The sequence below is a fragment of the Mixophyes fleayi genome, chromosome 7, assembly GCF_038048845.1.
Source record: "Mixophyes fleayi isolate aMixFle1 chromosome 7, aMixFle1.hap1, whole genome shotgun sequence".
In the NCBI taxonomy this organism is placed as follows: Eukaryota; Metazoa; Chordata; class Amphibia; order Anura; family Limnodynastidae; genus Mixophyes; species Mixophyes fleayi.
The window spans coordinates 127,358,804-127,381,492 of NC_134408.1; the positions used below are offsets into that span (position 1 = coordinate 127,358,804).

Consider the following 22,689-nt stretch of genomic DNA (forward strand, 5'->3'; position numbering starts at 1 on the left):
AGCAGTTTTGAAAATGTCACTTATCTCTTAAAACTTTGGGCCTGATTCATTAAGGATCTTAAATTAAGAAGTATCTTATTTAAGTCTCCTGGACAAAACCATGTTACAATGCAAGGGGTGAAAATTAGTTTTCTGTTTTGCACATAAGTTAAATACTGACTGTTTTTTCATGTAGCACACAGATATTAACTTTAAATTTCAGTGTACAAATAAGCTATCAAGTATTTGTGTGTCACAGTTTTTATTTAATTAAAAATGGTGGCATAGTGAGGAATGCTAGTCAGCTAACAACTAATGGCAAAACATAACAGTGGAAGGTTAAAATGCCATTACACCACTGGTCCCAGGATATAATCCTTTATGATGTTTCAGCTTCCTAGTAACTGTCATAAGCTTTAAGAACTAGCAGGAGAGGTCTTCATCTATAGCAGCCGCATTTCCCGTAGAGTTGGACGCACTCACAGGTATTTGGATGCCCCCAGGACTTAACTCAATGTACTAAAAGCTTATGAGCAGGTATCGGTAGCACGGAGATAGGAGAAATGGGACATGTTAACATCCACTCAGAAGGCAGCAATTATTTAATTAAAAAAGCTGCACACCTTGGCTGCCTGTTGTTAGCTGGGATGCAGCAGCAATTTGAGGGGTCCCTGAAGTCAGAGTCTTAGGGTCCATCTCTGCTGACTCATGCAGTCCTCTTTTCCGCAGGGTTGGAATTAGCTTACCCAAGGGCAATGATTTTTTCCCTCTTCCTCCCACATTAATGTTTACAAGTCCCCTAGTTTAATTCAGAAGGGCAGCATTACGACACAAAGCATATAAGGCTGCTATTAAATTGACCTTAGCCTCTCTCAATCTGTGTGTCCGGCGCCGTCCCCGTACCTTCACTCGGTGCCGCTTCCAGGACTCCCTATATCAGGAGGTCTCTGGCACCATTAGGTATGGTTCCCCTGCTCCAGCATCTAACAGTTTCCAGCTGTTTCCAGACTGACTCTTTGGCTCCCTACCCGGCTTGTCTGACACTACCTGTGGATCTCCCTCGGGCTCTATTCTCTCCTTTGGCTTTGACCCCGGACCGTCTGACCACGGTTTTGTTTGCCTCCTCTGTACTGCGCTGCCAGCTCGGATTGACCTTGGATCGCCTTACTACGTTTCTGCCTGACCCTAATACCGTCCAACCTCTGGTCTACACGGTATCTCTTACCAGCACCACTTCACTGGTGGCTAGCCCGGAGGGCCGAGACCTGCGTGCTCCTGCAGCAAATTCCAAACTTTCTTGCGGGGGTTCCTGGTGAAAACCAGGAGCACGTTTAGACTCCACGCCTCCAGGTTAGCAGTATCAATACCAGTATGTGGCTTCAGTGTTTGAACCGTGACACTGTGTACTTGTGTGTATGTGTATGTTAGGGAATTTAGACCGTAGGCGCTGATGGTGCAGGGACTAATGTGAGTGAGTTCTCTGTACAGCACTTCAGAATTAGTGGCGCTATATAAATAGTTGATGATGATGATATTAGGAGAACAAAGTAGGAAAGCCCTGCTCTTGGCTACCGATTAATGCTCTGGCAACGTATTGTGTGGCTAATCTTTGAATTGTTGTACAGATGGTGCAGGCCATCTTCATCTCTCAGAATCCTCATTTATTTATATAGCGGCAAGGCATTGACCGCCATGCTCTTGGCAATCGATGAATACTCTGGCAATGTATTGTTTGGTTAATCTTTGAATTGTTGTAGTAGGGAAGCAGGCGACATTTATCGCCCAGGATCCTCATTTATTTATATAGCGGCAAGGCATTGACCGCCATGCTCTTGGCAATCGATGAATACTCTGGCAATGTATTGTTTGGTTAATCTTTGAATTGTTGTAGTAGGGAAGCAGGCGACATTTATCGCCCAGGATCCTCATTTATTTATATAGCGGCAGCAAATTAGGTAGCCCTTTACAATTGGTTATCTACTTGTGTAAATATCTACTGATGCCACTGTCCATCTAATGACAATTGCTACTGCCTCATCACTCTCCATAATGCCTGTATAAAGTTTCCAATTTAGTGTGTGCGCAGCATTTCAACATTTTTATCTCTTGCACCTTACACTAATTTTTTTCGGTTATTTAATTTATCCAATGGGCTTGCTTCAGTTAGTGTCATGGCAGATGACGTTTTTTTTGCAGCCACTGCAATGTTCGGCCACTGAATGTCAAAAATACTCAAAAAAAAACCTACAACAAAAACTCACTTTTTTTAAATATAGATTTCACTGAATGACCCTTCGAAAATATAAATGTATTGAAAAATAGAAAAGATTAGTATAGCCGTTTTTTTTTGGGGGGGGGGGGGTCCAGCTGTGTGCTGACCCTGACAAACAGCCTTTTTTAAATATAGATTTCACTGAATGCCCCTTCCGAAATAAAAAAGTATTGAAAATAGAAAAGATTACAATAAATAGCCTTTTTTGGGGAAGGAAGGAAGGAAGGGGGGGGGGTCCAGCTGTGTGCTGACCCTGACAAACAGCCTTCTTTGAATATAGATTTCACTGAATGACCCTTCCAAAATATAAATGTATTGAAAAATAGATAATATTAGAATATAAAAATATATAGCCTTTTTTTGGGGGGGGAGAGGGGGGGAGGTGCAACTGCTGCTGAATCTCAAATGAAAATACCCAGTTTTTTTCTAAATTATTTCACTTGTCACTGCCCCACACAAGATTACATTCACTAGGAGAACTTTCAAGTGTAAACAAAATAAATCTGCTTGTTTTTTGGATTCTGCTACTAATAGTCTGACAGCAAAACCATTGTTTTTCTCAAAGAAAATATATTAGTAGTTCAGAGTGATATCTATGATATCTATCTAACTCGGTCTGTATAATATACAGTCTAGTACTATTACATATATACAATGCAATGCATTAACAACAACCAGTAGCCACTAGTCTGTGTAAAGTATATTTAAGATTGAATTTAAAAGCAATTGATCAGTAAACTATTGTAACTGACTATTCTCTACAGAACTGCTTTACAATAATGACAGGATATTATTGCTTTCCTATGTCCCTGGTTCACCCCTAATTCTATTTTATCAGCAGAGCTATGCAGCTAACCTCCTCCCTACATGATGTCTCTTCTAAATTGGCACTGAAGAAATCGAGGACCGACTATATATATATATATATATATATATATATATATATATAGAGAGAGAGAGAGAGAGAGAGAGAGAGAGAGAGAGAGAGAGAGAGAGAGAGAGAGAGAGAGAGAGAGAGAGAGAGAGAGAGAGAGAGAACGCATTTTGCAAAAAAAAATAATTGCTGGAAATGACGTTTCGCCTTGTTTTGAGGACTGAGTTTGGGGGGGAGAAACAGACTCATGACTCGGCTTCACTCAGATCCCCAATGTTGGAAGTAATTCAAACCACGCATCTTTAGTATTTTTGCCATAGTCTTACCTTCCAAAGGTCTGGATTTTGCAAGACAGCCCCATTTAATGGACCGATAAAGGGGCAGAGTGTCACCCAAAAGTGGGCTTTTCTGCACAGATTGAGGGTGGGCTTATTTTTCCCTTATTATGTCTCCTCTCATTGTGGTCATTGTGTGCTCACTTTGAATTTGCCAGGTTACTTTTGATGGACATGACATATGCTCATTGAACATTCAATGGTTGCCTTCTCTAATCGGCATTGTAGAGTAGGAGTCAGTCTTGTTTGCAACAACAATAGCTGAAAACATCCGCTTTGGTAAGGACAGCGCAACAATGGAGAAGATCATTACAGCAGCAAAAGAAGCTAATGCCTATAACTTCATCATGGACCTATCACAGGTCATGTTTTACTTTATTTCAAATTCATTACCACGAACATTTGAACAACCCTTGAATATTAATATGAAAAGAAGAGTGACAAAAATAAAACTGTTTGTGCAAATCAGGGAGATCCATGTTGTTAAAGTGTCTTAAACCTTCAAGCCCAGCAAAAGTTTATTGGGAGTTGAAAAAAAACACGATATGGCTGAGGACTATGGCAGAATAAAAAAGAGGGATGATAACTGATGTGTTTGTATTTAAATCAGTCTGACCAACATGCTACCAGTGTTCTTGTTTTGTGAAAACAGATGTTCCAAACAACTAATTAAGAGGTCAGTAACTCTCGATCTTGCAAGGGTCTGGATCAGAAGCCAGAGTGTTAGTGACTGTCTTGCTAGAAAACTAAAGTTGTGCCTATCTTTAAGTGTACCAATAGTAGTTTGTAAAACCATTAAGCAACTGGACCGCAACAGTGGAATTAAAGTTTAAATTGTTATTTCCGCTCTATTTTGTGACTAAAGGCGGTCTTGTGCTTCCGCTAGTTGGGTAGTTGTCTTTTGGTGCTGCCAGGTGGGCAGTGATAATATGTGCCACAATGCTTTACTATTCCTTGTTTGTTAGAACCACTGTGTTTTATTAGTTTTACTTTTATGTTTACTACATGCTCCCATCTATCTGAAAAATGTGTCATATACTAAACTATTGAAAACATCAAAGCTTTTGTTTACTTTTATAAACAGAAACCAGAATATCAGCTCAGCAACGATTGTACTTAATATTTTTCAAAGTAATTAGCTTTAGCTTAGAACTACATTACAATTATAATATAAGGGATATGATACTCTTCCTTGTGTTAAAAACCGATTCCTGATTTGAGGAGACTTTACTAGGATAAAGTAAATAAAAAAAAAAAAAGAGTGGAGTTTTCAGTGCCAAAGGGTGAGATATGATTTGTTGTAAGCAGCAGCCACAAATAACACTTCTTCATATGCTTGTGTCTGTTGTACTAAATGTCCTTCTCTTTCCAACTTCTATTAACAGCAGATATTGGTATTAGCAAGGTGAAATGTATTATCCACTTAATTGGGCAGTGCTTTGGTATACAACACTCCTTATAAATATGGTTCCCATAAGTCATTGAGTAAATTCTTAGTGAAGAACTGATAACTATCCCTGATTAACTATAAGTTTAGATATTACTTAAATGTCTAGAAGCTGTACACATGTAAAAATAAATAAACCAGATTTGATTTTGTATTCATTTCACTTTTTATTGTTATGCAATACCTAAAATATATAAATTTAGACAGGATGTAGTAATAGCTAGCAAAGATTATTTAATATTTTTTGTAGTTCTGTTTTATTCATTGAACACACCCTTATTTTACTGCTTATACCCCATATGTCTGAACTGGTGACTGCTCAGTAGCCATATCTGGTGGTTGATCAGCATCTGGAATTGATGGCTGTTCATTATCTGGAACTGGTGGCTGTTCATTATCTGGAACTGGTAGCTGTTCATTATCTGGAACTGGTGGCTGTTCATTATCTGGAACTGGTGACTGCTCATTATCTGGAAATGGTGACTGTTCATTATCTGGAACTGGTGACTGTTCATTATCTGGAACTGGTGGCTGTTCATTATCTGGGACTGGTGGCTCTTCATTATCTGGTACTGGCGACTGTTCAATATCTGCGACTGGTGGCTCTTCATTATCTGGTACTGGCGACTGTTCATTATCTGGAACTGGTGACTCTTCATTATCTGGAACTGGTGGCTGTTCATTATCTGGAACTGGTGGCTGTTCATTATCTGGAACTGGTGGCTGTTCATTATCTGGAACTGGTGGCTGTTCATTATCTGGAACTGGTGGCTGTTCATTATCTGGAACTGGTGGCTGTTCACTCTCTAGAACTGGTGGCTGTTCATTATCTGGAACTGGTGGCTGTTCATTATCTGGAACTGGTGGCTGTTCACTCTCTAGAACTGGTGGCTGTTCATTATCTGGAACTGGTGGCTGTTCATTATCTGGAACTGGTGGCTGTTCAGTCGTCTTTTCATCAATCTTGTATCCACTTTCCTCACTTGACCCATCTTCTTCTGAATCATGTTTCCTTTTCTTATTTGTCTTAATTTCATGCATCTCCTTTTCTTTTTCTGGTCTCTTTTTCTCTACTTTATCATGTCCCCTTTTGTGATTAGTACCCTTTGTGTTTTCTTCTCCTTTTTTGTGACTCCATTCTTTTCCTGCAGCATGTTTCCTCTCCCTAGTTATCCCTTTAACATTTGGTTCATGTATTTTGTCCTCAGCTGTGTCTTGTTCACTTGAAGACTTTGCTCTCTGTTCATTTTCCTCAGTTTTTTCATGACCTTTTATTCCATTATTTTTTTGTCTCCTGTCGTCTTTATTCCTGTGACTTCTTTTCTCTGCAGTTTTATGCTTATATTGTTGTGCAGCTTGTTGACTTTGCTCTTCTTTTTCTCCTGGATCTTGCCCATCTCTTTTTCCTGGCCTCTGACCATTCGTTTCTCCATGTCTTTTACCTGCAGCATGTTTCTTTTCTCTTTTCCCTTGTCCGTATACACTTTTTCCATTTGCCTCAATTCTACTTTCTTTAGTTATTTCATGTGCACTTTTAATGTTTCCATTGTGTCCTGATTTGTCATGTTCCCTTGTACAATTAACACAATGCATCCATTCTCCATTGTGTTCTTTTTTGCCATTTGCCATATGCATCTTTCTTTTTTCTTCTGATTTCCCATTTATCTTTGAACAATTTCTTCTGTATCTGTTTTCTGTATTTTTTTCATGTCCCTGTGTAACATTTGGTCCTTCTCTGTTTTCCTCTGCTATCCTATGACCCCTTTCTGCATGTTTTGCTTGTCTCTTTTCCTCTGTTACATTATGCCCTCTTTTCTCATGTTTATCTCCTCCTTTGGCTTCTCCTTTGGAGTTGACATTTATATCTCTTGGTGTTCTGCCATTATTTCTATCTTTGTCTTCACCTTTAACTTGTCCTTTCTGTTCACCTGGTTTTTGGCTTCTCCTAACATCTATATCATACCCATTTCTCTCTCCTGGCTTGTTATCTGACTCCTGTCCATGTCTTTCTCCTGGTTTCTGACTTTTCTTTTCTCCTAGTTCATCTGCTTTTGTATGCCTCTTTTCCCTTATTACTTTTTCTGTATTTCTTTCTTGTCTCTCTTCCTCTGCTATCTGATGACCCTTTTCTCCATGTTCCCCTTGTTTATTTTCCTCTGCTACCTTACAAACCTTCTCTTCATGGTCTGTTTGTCTTCTTTCCTCTCCTGTCTTACGACCCCTTTCTCTGTGTTCTGTTTGTCTCTTTTTCTCATGTTTATCTCCTTCTTTCGCTTCTCCTTTGGAATTGACATTTATATCTCTTGGTGTTCTGCCATTATAATTACTTTTGTTTTCACCCTTATCTTGTACTTTCTGTTCATCTGGCTTTTGGCTTCTCTTATCATCTATATTATGCCCATTTCTCTCTCCTGGCTTGTTATCTGGCTCCTGTCCATGTCTCTCTCCTGGTTTCTGACTTTTCTTTTCTCCTAGTTCATCTGCTTTTGTATGCCTCCGTTCCTTTATTACTTTTTCTGAATTACTTTCTTGCCTCTCTTCCTCTGCTATCTTATGACCCCTTTCTCCATGTTCTGCTTGTCTCTTTTCCTCTGCCATCTTACGACCCTGTTCTCCATGCTCTACTTTTCTCTTTTCCTCTGCTTTCTTACAACCCTTTTCTCCATGTTCTGTTTGTCTCTTTTCCTCTGCTTTCTTATGACCCTTTTCTCCATGCTCTGCTTGTCTCTTTTCCTCTGCTTTCTTATGACCCTTTTCTCCGTGTTCTGCTTGTCTCTTTTCCTCTGTTACATTATCCCCTCTTTTCTCATGTTTATCACCTTCTTTCGCTTCTCTTTTGGAATTGACATCTATATCTCTTGGTGTTCTGCCATTATATTTACCTTTGTTTTCCCCGTTATCTTGGCCTTTGTGTTCATCTGGCTTTTGACTTCTCTTATCATCTATATTATGCCCCTTTCTCTCTCCTGGCTTGTTATCTGGCTCCTGTCCTTTTCTCTCTCCTGGTTTCTGACTTTTCTTTTCTCCTAGTTCATCTGATTTTGTATGCCTCCGTTCCCTTATTACTTTTTCTGAATTTCTTTCTTGTCTCTCTTCCTCTGCTATCTTATGACCCTTTTCTCCATGTTCTGCTTGTCTCTTTTCCTCTGCCATCTTACGACCCTGTTCTCCATGCTCTACTTTTCTCTTTTCCTCTGCTTTCTTATGACCCTTTTCTCCACGTTCTGTTTGTCTATTTTCCTCTGTTACATTATGCCCTCTTTTCACATGTTGATCACCTTCTTTCGCTTCTCTTTTGGAATTTACATTTATATCTCTTGGTGTTCTGCCATTATATTTACCTATGTTTTTACCATTATCTTGGCCCTTGTGTTCACCTGGTTTTTGGCTTCTCTTATCATGTATATCATGCCCTTTTCTCTCTTCTGGCTTGTTATCTGGCTCCTTTCCATGTATCTCTCCTGGTTTCTGACTTTTCTTTTCTCCTAGTTCATCTGATTTTGTATGCCTCCGTTCCCTTATTACTTTTTCTGAATTTCCTTCTTGTCTCTCTTCCTCTGCTTTCCTACGACCCTTTTCTCCATGTTCTGCTTGTCTCTTTTCCTCTGCCATCTTACGACCCTGTTCTCCATGCTCTACTTTTCTCTTTTCCTCTGCTTTCTTACAACCCTTTTCTCCATGTTCTGTTTGTCTCTTTTCCTCTGTTACATTATGCCCTCTTTTCTCATGTTTATCACCTTCTTTCGCTTCTCTTTTGGAATTGACATCTATATCTCTTGGTGTTCTGCCATTATATTTACCTTTGTTTTCCCCGTTATCTTGGCCTTTGTGTTCATCTGGCTTTTGACTTCTCTTATCATCTATATAATGCCCCTTTCCCTCTCCTGACTTGTTATCTGGCTCCTGTCCTTTTCTCTCTCCTGGTTTCTGACTTTTCTTTTCTCCTAGTTCATCTGATTTTGTATGCCTCCGTTCCCTTATTACTTTTTCTGAATTTCTTTCTTGTCTCTCTTCCTCTGCTATCTTATGACCCTTTTCTCCATGTTCTGCTTGTCTCTTTTCCTCTGCCATCTTACGACCCTGTTCTCCATGCTCTACTTTTCTCTTTTCCTCTGCTTTCTTATGACCCTTTTCTCCACGTTCTGTTTGTCTATTTTCCTCTGTTACATTATGCCCTCTTTTCACATGTTGATCACCTTCTTTCGCTTCTCTTTTGGAATTTACATTTATATCTCTTGGTGTTCTGCCATTATATTTACCTATGTTTTTACCATTATCTTGGCCCTTGTGTTCACCTGGTTTTTGGCTTCTCTTATCATGTATATCATGCCCTTTTCTCTCTTCTGGCTTGTTATCTGGCTCCTTTCCATGTATCTCTCCTGGTTTCTGACTTTTCTTTTCTCCTAGTTCATCTGATTTTGTATGCCTCCGTTCCTTTATTACTTTTTCTGAATTTCCTTCTTGTCTTTCTTCCTCTGCTTTCTTATGACCCTTTTCTCCATGTTCTGCTTGTCTCTTTTCCTCTGCCATCTTACGACCCTGTTCGCCATTCTCTACTTTTCTCTTTTCCTCTGCTTTTTTACAACCCTTTTCTCCATGTTCTGTTTGTCTCTTTTCCTCTGCTTTCTTATGACCCTTTTCTCCATGCTCTGCTTGTCTCTTTTCCTCTGCTTTCTTATGACCCTTTTCTCCGTGTTCTGCTTGTCTCTTTTCCTCTGTTACATTATGCCCTCTTTTCTCATGTTTATCACCTTCTTTCGCTTCTCTTTTGGAATTGACATCTATATCTCTTGGTGTTCTGCCATTATATTTACCTTTGTTTTCCCCGTTATCTTGGCCTTTGTGTTCATCTGGCTTTTGACTTCTCTTATCATCTATATAATGCCCCTTTCCCTCTCCTGACTTGTTATCTGGCTCCTGTCCTTTTCTCTCTCCTGGTTTCTGACTTTTCTTTTCTCCTAGTTCATCTGATTTTGTATGCCTCCGTTCCCTTATTACTTTTTCTGAATTTCCTTCTTGTCTCTCTTCCTCTGCTTTCTTATGACCCTTTTCTCCATGTTCTGCTTGTCTCTTTTCCTCTGCCATCTTACGACCCTGTTCTCCATGCTCTACTTTTCTCTTTTCCTCTGCTTTCTTACGACCCTTTTCTCCGTGTTCTGCTTGTCTCTTTTCCTCTGTTACATTATGCCCTCTTTTCTCATCTTTATCACCTTCTTTCGCTTCTCTTTTGGAATTGACATCTATATCTCTTGGTGTTCTGCCATTATATTTACCTTTGTTTTCCCCGTTATCTTGGCCTTTGTGTTCATCTGGCTTTTGACTTCTCTTATCATCTATATTATGCCCCTTTCTCTCTCTTGGCTTGTTATCTGGCTCCTGTCCTTTTCTCTCTCCTGGTTTCTGACTTTTCTTTTCTCCTAGTTCATCTGATTTTGTATGCCTCCGTTCCCTTATTACTTTTTCTGAATTTCTTTCTTGTCTCTCTTCCTCTGCTATCTTATGACCCTTTTCTCCATGTTCTGCTTGTCTCTTTTCCTCTGCCATCTTACGACCCTGTTCTCCATGCTCTACTTTTCTCTTTTCCTCTGCTTTCTTATGACCCTTTTCTCCACGTTCTGTTTGTCTATTTTCCTCTGTTACATTATGCCCTCTTTTCACATGTTGATCACCTTCTTTCGCTTCTCTTTTGGAATTTACATTTATATCTCTTGGTGTTCTGCCATTATATTTACCTATGTTTTTACCATTATCTTGGCCCTTGTGTTCACCTGGTTTTTGGCTTCTCTTATCATGTATATCATGCCCTTTTCTCTCTTCTGGCTTGTTATCTGGCTCCTTTCCATGTATCTCTCCTGGTTTCTGACTTTTCTTTTCTCCTAGTTCATCTGATTTTGTATGCCTCCGTTCCTTTATTACTTTTTCTGAATTACTTTCTTGCCTCTCTTCCTCTGCTATCTTATGACCCCTTTCTCCATGTTCTGCTTGTCTCTTTTCCTCTGCCATCTTACGACCCTGTTCTCCATGCTCTACTTTTCTCTTTTCCTCTGCTTTTTTACAACCCTTTTCTCCATGTTCTGTTTGTCTCTTTTCCTCTGCTTTCTTATGACCCTTTTCTCCATGCTCTGCTTGTCTCTTTTCCTCTGCTTTCTTATGACCCTTTTCTCCGTGTTCTGCTTGTCTCTTTTCCTCTGTTACATTATGCCCTCTTTTCTCATGTTTATCACCTTCTTTCGCTTCTCTTTTGGAATTGACATCTATATCTCTTGGTGTTCTGCCATTATATTTACCTTTGTTTTCCCCGTTATCTTGGCCTTTGTGTTCATCTGGCTTTTGACTTCTCTTATCATCTATATTATGCCCCTTTCTCTCTCCTGGCTTGTTATCTGGCTCCTGTCCATGTCTTTCTCCTGGTTTCTGACTTTTCTTTTCTCCTAGTTCATCTGATTTTGTATGCCTCCGTTCCCTTATTACTTTTTCTGAATTTATTTCTTGTCTCTTTTCCTCTGCCATCTTATGACCCTGTTCTCCATGCTCTACTTTTCTCTTTTCCTCTGCTATTTTACGACCTTCTTTTTCATGCTCTGTTTTTCTCTTTTCCTCTGCTATCTTAGGACCCTTTTCGCCATGGTCTGTTTCTCTCTTTTCCTCTACTATCTTATGAACCTTTCCTCCATATGCTTCTGGACCTGGTTTTTGTGCGTGTCTCTTATGGACCTCACGTTCTACTATTTTGCTGTGTTCTTTATTGTCATGTTTCAATTTCTTGCTTTTCTTTCCTCTGTTCTTTTCATTGTCTTGCCCTTCCATTTTCTCTGAGTGTCTACATATGTTTTCACTTGCTTCATTCCCTTTCTTTTTCCCATGTTGTTTTCCTTTCTTTTCACCTGGATTACAACATTTCTTTTCCCAGTGTTCTTTGTTCTCGTCAAAATCCAATCCTTTTGTTTCTTGACTATCACTTACATCTCCTGTGTGTCTTTCTGTGCTATGTTCACTTGCTTCCTCTTCTTCACTATCCTCCAAGTCTTGTTGATCTCTTTCAGAAATGTCAGTTCCTATTTTCCCATTTCCATGGATATCCCGTACACTCCTAACATTGCTTCCCTTGTCTCCATTCCATTGAGATGCTTCCTTTTTAAACCCTTCATTTTGTTGTTTAGCATTTATATTAATCACCCCTGGTTTAGAGGTGTACCTCTTCGCTTTCAAAGTACTTGACGTTATGTTGGCTTCTTTTTCCTTGGTCTTTATATGTTTTTCAGCAAGCTGCTTTAATTTAATCCATGCAGCTGAAAAAAAAGTCATAATATTAATAATACTAATAAAAAGAATTAAGCCTGGAATAGAAATGATGAATTATGAGTGTTTTCATAATATAGAAACATGATGACAATTGCACTCTGTGCTCTTTGGGACTCATTTATGAAACATGGTGCAAAGGAAAAAGTTAAGTTGCCCACAGCAGGGACCAATGAGAAGCTTGCTTTCATTTTCAAAAATGTATTTGAGTAACAGAAGGTGATTTTTTTTTTCTATGCACTGTTTCATAAACACCCCCTAAGACTGTTGAACAATCCAGCAGTAGCAGATATATCTATAGTATACAGCTTCATTGGCATAGTGTGAGAAAATAATGCATTCCATTCCAATAAAGCAACGTAACACATCCTCCTCTGACATGTTCACTTTTATCGCAATCTGAATTTAATAATATGGCCAACTGTGTTTTGAAGGCAGGTATATCAATCATTTTCCAGTTTATTGAAGCTGCATCCTATACTGCTATAATACTATGTGACATTATGAAGACAAATGAGTTTCATCTGCTTTTAGTTATATCAGAGTTATAATATATTCACAAATGGACTGAACTTCACTTTGAAGATAAAACTGTGAAGACCAATGATGGCTGACTCCCAAATAACAAGCAGAGAATGGTGACTACAGCTGTCCCCACTGATTTCAGAACTTATCTAGAAACCAAAGCTAAGCACATTCTTTTTGTATTACCTAACATATAACATGACATAAGAGATGGCTTCCACAAACATTATTACATTTACAAGAAAAATCATAAAATCCTTATACTACTTATAACACTTTTTCATCCAAGACAAATAATAAGGAGCTAAGGCTCAATTAAATATGATAATAAATGAAAATATGATCAATTTTACAATGAGTCTATCCACACCTGAACTTTGAACATAATGTTCTGCTTCCAGAGACGGCAACTGAAAAGTCACACTTTTAATCCCTTTTGCCTGTTGGGCCTGAGTCATTAAGAAGAGCAAAGCAAAAAAGAGTAACTTAGCACCGGGGCAAAACAATGCTGCATTGGAGGAGGAGGTAAATTTAATAAAATGTTGGGAAAGATTAATAGTTGGAGTAGAGTATGTCCTAGATCAACTTTGCATTTCAGTGTAAAAATAAAGCTATCAATTATTTGTGTGCTACATGAAAAAACAGCCAATGTTTTCGTTGTGTGCAAAATAATAAACTCATTTGCACCCCTTGCATTGTAACATGGTTTGTCCGGGTTCAAATTTACTCCCTTTTTTTTTGCCTTGCTCTTCTAATGACTCAGGCCCATTATGCTTCCATTTCAAAAGGCAAATGTTGACATTTTAAGCATTATTATATCTATATAGTCATTTCCATCTTTATAAATTTGTCATTTGTTAAAGAATTCTCTTCATTTTTACTCCTTCCTCTTAAACTTGCTGTCAGAGATAGTCGTCTTAGGGTGCCCCACTATAGGCGTACCGCTAACTCTGTACTGCTCACCGATTTAAAGGAAGTTCAGAAATAGAGAAAGCTACCAATAAACATGGATACTGCATTAATTTGCAGGTTACTGTGCATTTTACTGAGTATATGAATCCCATACTTTCCAGCAATTAAGATCTCCCCTCTGGAGATCCTGATGCTGGATACAGGGTGGGGTGGGGTGTTACCATGTCATCATGGACCCGCTGCGCAATGTCGCGATTCACAGCATCACGCAGTGGGGGGAAAGGCCAGGATGTGGGAGGTTACCCTGCTCTCCTGGGAGACGGGAAGGCTCCTTGATTGTCATGAGTCTCCTGGATGTCACAACAGTATGGGCAAGTATTATAAACCTATATTATCTGAGACCAATGTGAGCAAAGCAACTTTTAGTATAAAAGCTTTCAACTTGTATTTGCATGTAAAGTAAATGTTCTAAATTATAAAAAAAAATCACAACTAGTAAAAATAATGTTCATGTAACATTGCACAAAATGTGAGTAATCCACAGTAACCATCCAGACACTAAGGGGGAATTCAATTCGGCCACGATGTATCCCCGCAACAGTCCATGGAAACACTTTGTGACGGAGTTTTCATTGAAATCTCAGCTCACTTTCCCTCATGTCCCATAGCAATGCAAGGAGAAAATGAGCGGAGATTTTGTACCGTATTAGCCGGAAATGTGCAATATCCTCGCGTTTAATTAAATTCTCCCCTAATTGTCATTTTTTTTAATACAGTGTGGGAAATGAAAGCAAGTGTGTAATTGGTTGATGAGAGATATTGAAATATTCACTATTCTGGCCTAGTGGTTAGCACCTCTGCCTTACAGCACTGGGGTCATAAGTTTGATTCCCGACCATGGCCTTATCTGTGTGAAGTTTGTATGTTCTCCCTGTGTTTGCGTGGGTTTCCTCCGGGTGCTCTGGTTTCCTCCCACACTCCAAAAACATACTGGTAGGTTAATTGGCTGCTATCAAAATTGACCCTAGTCTCTCTCTCTCTGTCTGTCTGTGTCTATATTAGGGAATTTAGACTGTAAGCTCCAGTGGGGCAGGGACTGATGTGAATGCGTACAGCGCTGCGGAATTAGTGGCGCTATATAAATAAATGATGATGATGATGATAAATGTCCCCTAATATATGTGTCTGAGAAGAGCTTCTAACCCCCCTGAGCCTATTACATAAATCCCTTTTCAAGCTCTAAATGTGAAAATGTTTATGCAATGACAGAAACTGTTATATTGGCTTTATTTTCAATAATACTCACTACACTTATAAATAACTTTAGAAATAACAAAAGTAGTTTTCAGCTTAAGTTGGATTTACTTACCATTGATGTCAATGATACACCTGAATCCACAGGAAATTTCACAACATATATGGTCTACACCACAGTCTGCATCCGTAGTACATGCTGGTAATGAACATGGATCTGTCCAATTTCGTTTGTCTGCATGTGATTCATATTTCCGGAGTTTGTTGAAAAAGGTTGTGTTATTTCCATGTGTTTGGTTCTTGAAAAATTTGGGGCACTTTTCATTTGGTATGTGCTTGCCTGCAAAAAAAATTGTAGGCTTCAATTAAAAAATAGATCAAATAAAACACAGTTTGTTTTCAAGTAGTCCTGGATGCATCATATACATTTGTCATCTAATTGCAGAATCATTAACATATTTATCATAGAGCAAATGCATTATGGTCAAGGAGAACGGATGTCCTATATATTAAGGTCATGTTCCACAAGCAATACTACAGGATGGCGATAAAAAAAAGAAAATAAGCAAAAAAAAAATTAATTCTTTGTATAAAGTATTGTTTTAATGGGCATTATATATTTTAAATATGTTTTTCAAATTTTCATCTTATTTTTATTAATTTCTTTTATTAGTAGAACTGAAAGCCAAAGATCATCATCATCATCATTTATTTATATAGCGCCACTAATTCCGCAGCGCTGTACAGAGAACTCATTCACATCAATCCCTGCCCCATTGGGGCTCACAGTCTAAATTCCCTAATATAGACACACATTCACACACAGACAAAGAGGGAGATAGACAGACAGGGAGACAGACAGAGACTAGGGTCAATTTTTGAAAGCAGCCAAAGATAGTTTTTCAGTTCTGCACATGCATGAACTGGCTAGCTGGGTTACACATACGCAGATCTCCTGAGACTAGTCCAGTGTTGGCTAACCTGTGACACTCCAGGTGTTGTGAAACTACAAGTCCCAGCATACACTTCCAGCAATAAGCTGCTATATATGGGCAAAGCATGCAGCGACTTGTAGTTTCACAACACCTGGAGTGTCACAGGTTAGCCAACACTGGACTAGCCCATCAAAGCTGTAAGTTAACTTTTACCACTATGAGCCAGTATCACTGAGCAGCTGTTGCTCAGCTGCCTAGGCAAAACTTTATTCATAAATTGATAACAGATGTTTTATCACTGGGGTAAGTAGCAATAAAAAAAATCATGGTTATTGCCACTTGTTAGTACATAGGCAAATAAAGGCATTAAGCATTACAAGCTACAGGTTGGTGGCATATTGACTCAGGTATGATGTCCCAAAAACGTGACTATAGAACCTTTATTGATTTTAGGACCTTTTAAGCAGGCTTCTGGAGATAGATCTTAAGTGATAAGTGGCAAGAAACCTGTTCATGTAATTGGACAAGAATGTATTAGAAGGACAAACGGGCCAAGTGAACTGTACTTCTAAACTCCAACTAACCTAGATCAGATAATATATCACAATGGTGTGTTTTGTAGTTACACAGCAAAACAACAAGGTAGATTGAGTTGTCAAAAGTGCTAGGCTTGCTAAGGTGAACTTTCTGGCCATTGGCTTAGGCAGACTGTGTTTCTTTAGAGCAGGTCCAGTTTAGAATACATTTAACTGTGTCAGGGTGTCTATAGACAAAACAAAGTTATCTTAATATCTTGTACAATATACCCTATTAATATCTTTTATGGCTTTCCTATTTTACATAAACAATATTATACAGTCACATTACTCCATAATCTATATAGCATACCTCCCAATATTGCAGGCCAATTGGGGCAAAATATGGCTATACAAATCCAAAAGAAGAAAATTATGACCAGAGAAGCACTCTAGGTATAGTAAATTAATTACATTAATACAATAAATTTTATTAGTATTCATTAAAAATAATTATAAACAGCCAAAATGAGAAAGGAGTGATGAGATATATTAATTAATGTTTTTCCTCTCTTTTTTTAGATGAATTCTTACATGAGATATATTAATTAATGGCTTTCCTCTCTTTTTTTAGATGAATTCTTAGATGAATTTGTCCAATGTATATAATCAATTTATCCAATGATATGAGATCTTCTAGGATAACTGTTCCCCTGCTCTGCTTTTAATTTTTAATTATTACTTTTTAATTTTTAATATTTATTAAAAAAATAGTGTTGAACAAAGAAAGAATTTTAAAATAATATGACTCGGTAGTAGGGCTGACCAATTGTTAGCTTAAACCTGAATTAGCCAGTAATAGTACCCTTATAAAAGTGTGAGCAAATATAAATAACCTAATGAGAAACAAAGGCTGCTAACGAGTAGCTCCTATTATTAGGATACAATTGATCTCTTTTAAATCCTCTTTACTGAGTGTGTTATGCACAAAGCACCAAAATTGTGAATACTGTATTCATTATATTGCTTATTTTGTTTGCATAATAATAGTGTTCAGAATATCCCTTTTAATTTTAAGTCCTCTTAGCAAACTGCATAACACACAAAGCAACAATGTTGCACCTATTTCATTGTTGGTAGTTCCATTACCTAGAAACAGACTCTAGATGGCAGCAGTAAAAGTGTATGTTAACTAGATCATATTCCTCATAGATCGAGTTTATATGATATATAATTAACATCTACTATCTCATCGCTGTTTGCTCACATGGTGGGTTACTGCTATTCAATAGTTATAGTTGTCCTATGTCTAAATAAATTCTCCGATTATAGATTAGTTTAGAGCGGAGCTGCCTCTCTGAAAAAACCCTCTGTCTAAGCAGCGCTAGTTGTATGGAGCGTTCCCCTGTAAGTAATATGCTGCCGATATAAGAGAAGTTGGTGTCAGAGCAGTCTTGTGCAATATTAGATAAAGTAATGCACTACAGTCAGAGATGTTTATTGAGGACAAACTAAGTCTAGCGGTTCAAACACCGCGATCGGGTCCCTACTTCAGGGTCTGACGTCAAACTAGCGTGCCGTCGGTCCGACGTACGTTTTGCCCTTGAGGCTTAATCATGGGAATTACTGGGCTGCTGGAGGGGGCTCAGTTTTATACCACTCTCAACCAATCAGTATGTTTCCATTATAGTAATGTTTATGTTAAACACTGATGGATCTTTATGCTGGACTATGTAATGTGATAATAGTGTGCCAGTATAATACAAACTGATTGCAAGTGTTGTTATATTTTATAAATACACCACATATGTTGATTTTATTGGTTCAGAATATAGAAATTAATTGCCATTATTCAGAATACAAGCATTTATATAAGCTTGTATTTAGATCTTCATATTAGTATGTTTTTTAATAAAGAAAATACATCATACACAGATTTTTTTATAGGATTTTTAAATATAATAACATTAGTATTAAATATTAAGTGGTTTATTATTGGTTTATTATTAAGATGTTTCTATATATACTTATTTACATATATATATATATATATATATATATATATATATATATATATATATATATATATATATATATATATATATATGTATATACATATTATTTTTGTATTTTTATTAATTATTTTCTATTTTTAATTTTTATTTTATAGTTTTTGTTTTTTATATTTTCAATATTTATTGTTATTTTATATTATTGGATTTTTCTCTTTCTTATTTTATATTTATTTATTTTTTATTTTTTGTTGGTTAGAATTTTTATTTTTCTATTACCATCAATTACTATAGGTATCTATCTGATTTATTGTTGATCATGAGTAATTGATTTATACATGGTAAGTATACTGTAAAGGTAAGTATATACATGAAGTGTATGACTTTACAACTTCCACTTATGCTCTGAGAGGTATTTATTTATAATAAAGTGACTGGATATGTGTTACGTGTAATATATATGTATGGTTAGGTCAAAATAAAACAGGTGAAAAATATAAAGTAATAAAATATAAAAATGTGAACAAACCTTAATGAACTAAGTGAGTAAAAAAGTAAAATAAATTAGGAGTTTTAAAGACCTATGAAATAAATATAAAGTGAAAATACTTATGTGAATATTGAGTGAATATTAGGGTGAAAAATATAAATATTAAAAATTAAAAAGTAATAATTAAAAATTAAAAGCAGAGCAGGGGAACAGTTATTCTAGAAGATCTCATATCATTGGATAAATTGATTATACACATTGGACAAATTCATCTAAGAATTCATCTAAAAAAAGAGAGGAAAGTCATTAATTAATATATCTCATCTAAGAATTCTTCTAAAAAAAGAGAGGAAAACCATTAATTAATATATCTCATCACTCCTTTCTCATTTTGGCTGTTTATAATTATTTTTAATGAATACTAATAAAATTTATTGTATTAATGTAATTAATTTCCTATACCTGGAGTGCTTCTCTGGTGATAATTTTCTTCTTTTGGATTTGTATATTAATGAGTCTTGACCTTAGCACCCCCTCACGGTATATCCAGCTTAGTTTGGTTTAACACTGAGGTTGGTTATTACCTTGTGCAGAGCGGTTTTCCGCTTTCCCCTTTTCCCTTCTTTTCCTAATGTATATGCAAAATATAGCTAGCCAGATACATCCCCTATCCACCCTGACACACTGATATTTTTTGTCAAGGCCACAATCCTAAATATTTAAATACTAACCATTTTAGGCTGTGTGAATCCAAACAGTCACACGTAACCTAGGGTATATTTGTTAAATAGGTTTCTCCATGTAAAGGAATGGTGAAACCTCCGGGGTCAAAGGTTAGCATATTTTATGGCCAACAGGATTAACGTTGGCGATAGCCTTGTTAGCGCTGACCGCAACCCATGGATGTACAGGGTTTTAAAAAAAAACTGTAGTTTTCGCTAGCACACTTTGATAAACCTGCCCTTAAATAATGGATGTAATTTAATTCCCTTTCTATATTTAATAGACAGCTAATATCTAGCATGAATGTCATGTACAACAGATGTAATTTTACCTAACTTTCTGTACAGTTGATATATTTGAAACTTCGTACATTTTCCCTGAAACCTCTACATACAGTTTGGAATGGTTACAGCAGAAACTCACATGGATGGAACTACCTGAAGTGCAAAGCATGTTACTGCTAACTGTCCCAGCACCCCTTACAGGGCAAAATGTGCTGCTCCTATTACTTTATACAATGATATGCAATTTATTATACCATAGACTGTGATTGTTTTGCCATTATATAGTTTTTAATTACACATTTAGTGCTTTGTAATGCAATATATTCATGGTCAGAAGAGGTAGTAAACTATAAATCTCAATGCAGTGTGGCAGTGAGAGTTATAGTTTTGCCAGTGCTCTAACACACAGGGGCATATTTATTAAGTGTAGAGAATCCCGTTTGAGTTTCTCCCTTCTTATTAAAGGCTGCCGCAGAGTATCGCCAGCGGTAGCCATCGCTTGAGGTTCTCCAGGGAAGTGTATTTAACAAGGACAGTGGCAGAACAAGTACCACCGCTGCCCTCCTATCACTATCGTTATCTCAGTATGGCGATAGCAGCACTAGGGCACAAGACAAAAATGTTTTATTCGTTAAATAGAGCATATTTAAAATTGAGGTGCAATTAGATCTTCTATTACTGAGATAAGCAGCAAAAGAAAATCTAAGTGATCACCCCAGCTTAATAAATAGACCGCCCAGTCGCTGAAATAAAAATAGGTTGTATACCTTTCCTTAAGATGACACAAAAGCAGATTGAATCCCTTACAGTACCATGTAGATGTAATGAGATACATACTGCACCTCTTCCCTATCATCTAGAATAAAGAACTACTCAGCTACGTCACTTTGTCAATGTGCAGTTTTAACAGTATTGATTATAGTATACCCATATTTTAAAACTATAGCTCAGCTATATCAATATGTGCTTAGACAGGAGAATCCTGAGAACCTGTGGGAATACAGTGGCTCGCTGCAGCAATTGTCCCCAAACCAAACTAATGCTACTGTATAGGTCAGCAATGAACCACATAGCGCCATCATATTTCTGCCACACAAACATGACATATTGCTTTAGGTTATAGGTAACCTACAGGTCTCCAGCTACTGATGTACAGCAACTGCCAGTATTCTGACTGTAAGATGCAGTTCATCAACACCCATAGAGCCAACGGCAGTCTAGACCCATTCCAAACACTCCATACACAGTAGACTAAGTACTTACCCTCTGGTAGCACTCTCGCCGACACTGCTCCACACAGCAAGAAAAAGATGAGAAGCTTCATGATCGTTGGCCCCAGTAGCTCACAGTTTATGTAGACTGAACTCTTCAGGAGAAAAGCTGTCATCAACTCAATGTTCTCCTGTACTTTCTCTGCTATTTATACCTGGTCAGAGGCATTGTGCACACTATGTTGTTTACACAAGCGAGCCTCCACAATTAGGGAATTATTCCAGCTCACGGAAACCTGTAATTAGTAATTGGTAATAGAAACACTGCTTTCTTCAAAATACTTATGTCATTCTATTTTACTATCACATTTCATACATTGTTGTTTTAATCTGTCAATTTTTTACAATTAGTTCTTTCAGAAACTTGGCTGCTTTTTCGTCACAGCAGGATATAGTTTATATGCAAGTATTGAGATAGATAGATAGAAAAAAGTTAATTGGCTTCTATCAAATTGACCCTAGTCTCTCTCTCTCTGTCTTTCTCAGTCTTTGTGTGTGTTAGGGAATTTAGACTGTAAGCCCCAAGGGGGCAGCGACTGATGTGAATGAGTTCTCTGTACAGCGCTGCGGAATTAATGGCGCTATAAAAATAGCTGATGATGACACTCTATTATAGATAGATACAATATCTGAACATTAAACAAATATCTTGCTGTTCAGAAACATTACTATACATTCTTTACTTAGCTGGTTAGAATTAAGTTTGGTCCTTGTGGCCTTTGTGACAGCTGCACATATGGAATAAACCTACATAAAGCATTTATTTTTTGTAGTGATATTCAAAAGCTTCTCCTTTTTTGTAACACCTATTTGCTTACATTATTAGCACTTTGACACCCTTGTCGGTGAAGGTGGTGGGCAGATGAGTGGAGGACAGAAGCAGAGAATTGCCATTGCTCGGGCTCTGGTCAGAAATCCCAGAATCCTCCTCTTTAACATGGCCACGTCTGCTCTGGATAACGAGAGTGAAGTAACTGTCCAAGAGGCTCTAGATAAGGTGGAATTTTACTTTACAAAGGTCTAAAGATTATTTATTAATAGTCACATATTTATTTGAAAAACAAATGATCAAAATTTTATTGGTTGAGGACTTGTGAACAAAAGAAAATATTCAGTTTACCCAAAGATAGTGAAATGTGCTGTAGCAAAGTACAGTGAACTTCCCTTCCTTTGGAAAAAAAATTTATACTACTCCAAAATTAGTTAATTAATTTTTACAGAAATTCTAAAATATGTCACTTTCATAACGCTGAAAATTGAATGTTGTGTCTTCACAGCTTGTTGTGTTATGTTGAAATAGATGGCATTCACCCTGTGCCTAAGAGTGCATCTTACACACTGTGGACCTCATTGCAGCAGTGTACTGGATGTGCACTGCAATACACCTTGGTTTTGCACCAATGCACCCATTTCAAAGTGTCTGCTTACATTCCTGGGAAACATCGAAAAGCCATACCTCCCAACTGTCCCCATTTAGTCTGGACAGACTCCAGTTGAGGGGATTGTCCCGTTTCATTTATGAGGTATGTCCTCGCCAGTGACACCGTCGTTGCCACCATGGT

At 37.5% G+C, this 22,689-nt stretch overlaps 1 pseudogene; it reads left to right on the plus strand.

The window, feature by feature from the left end:
- The first annotated feature begins 941 nt into the window (after window positions 1-941).
- Window positions 942-22,151, plus strand: LOC142098560 (bile salt export pump-like; annotated as a pseudogene).
- Window positions 22,152-22,689: the final 538 nt, after the last annotated feature.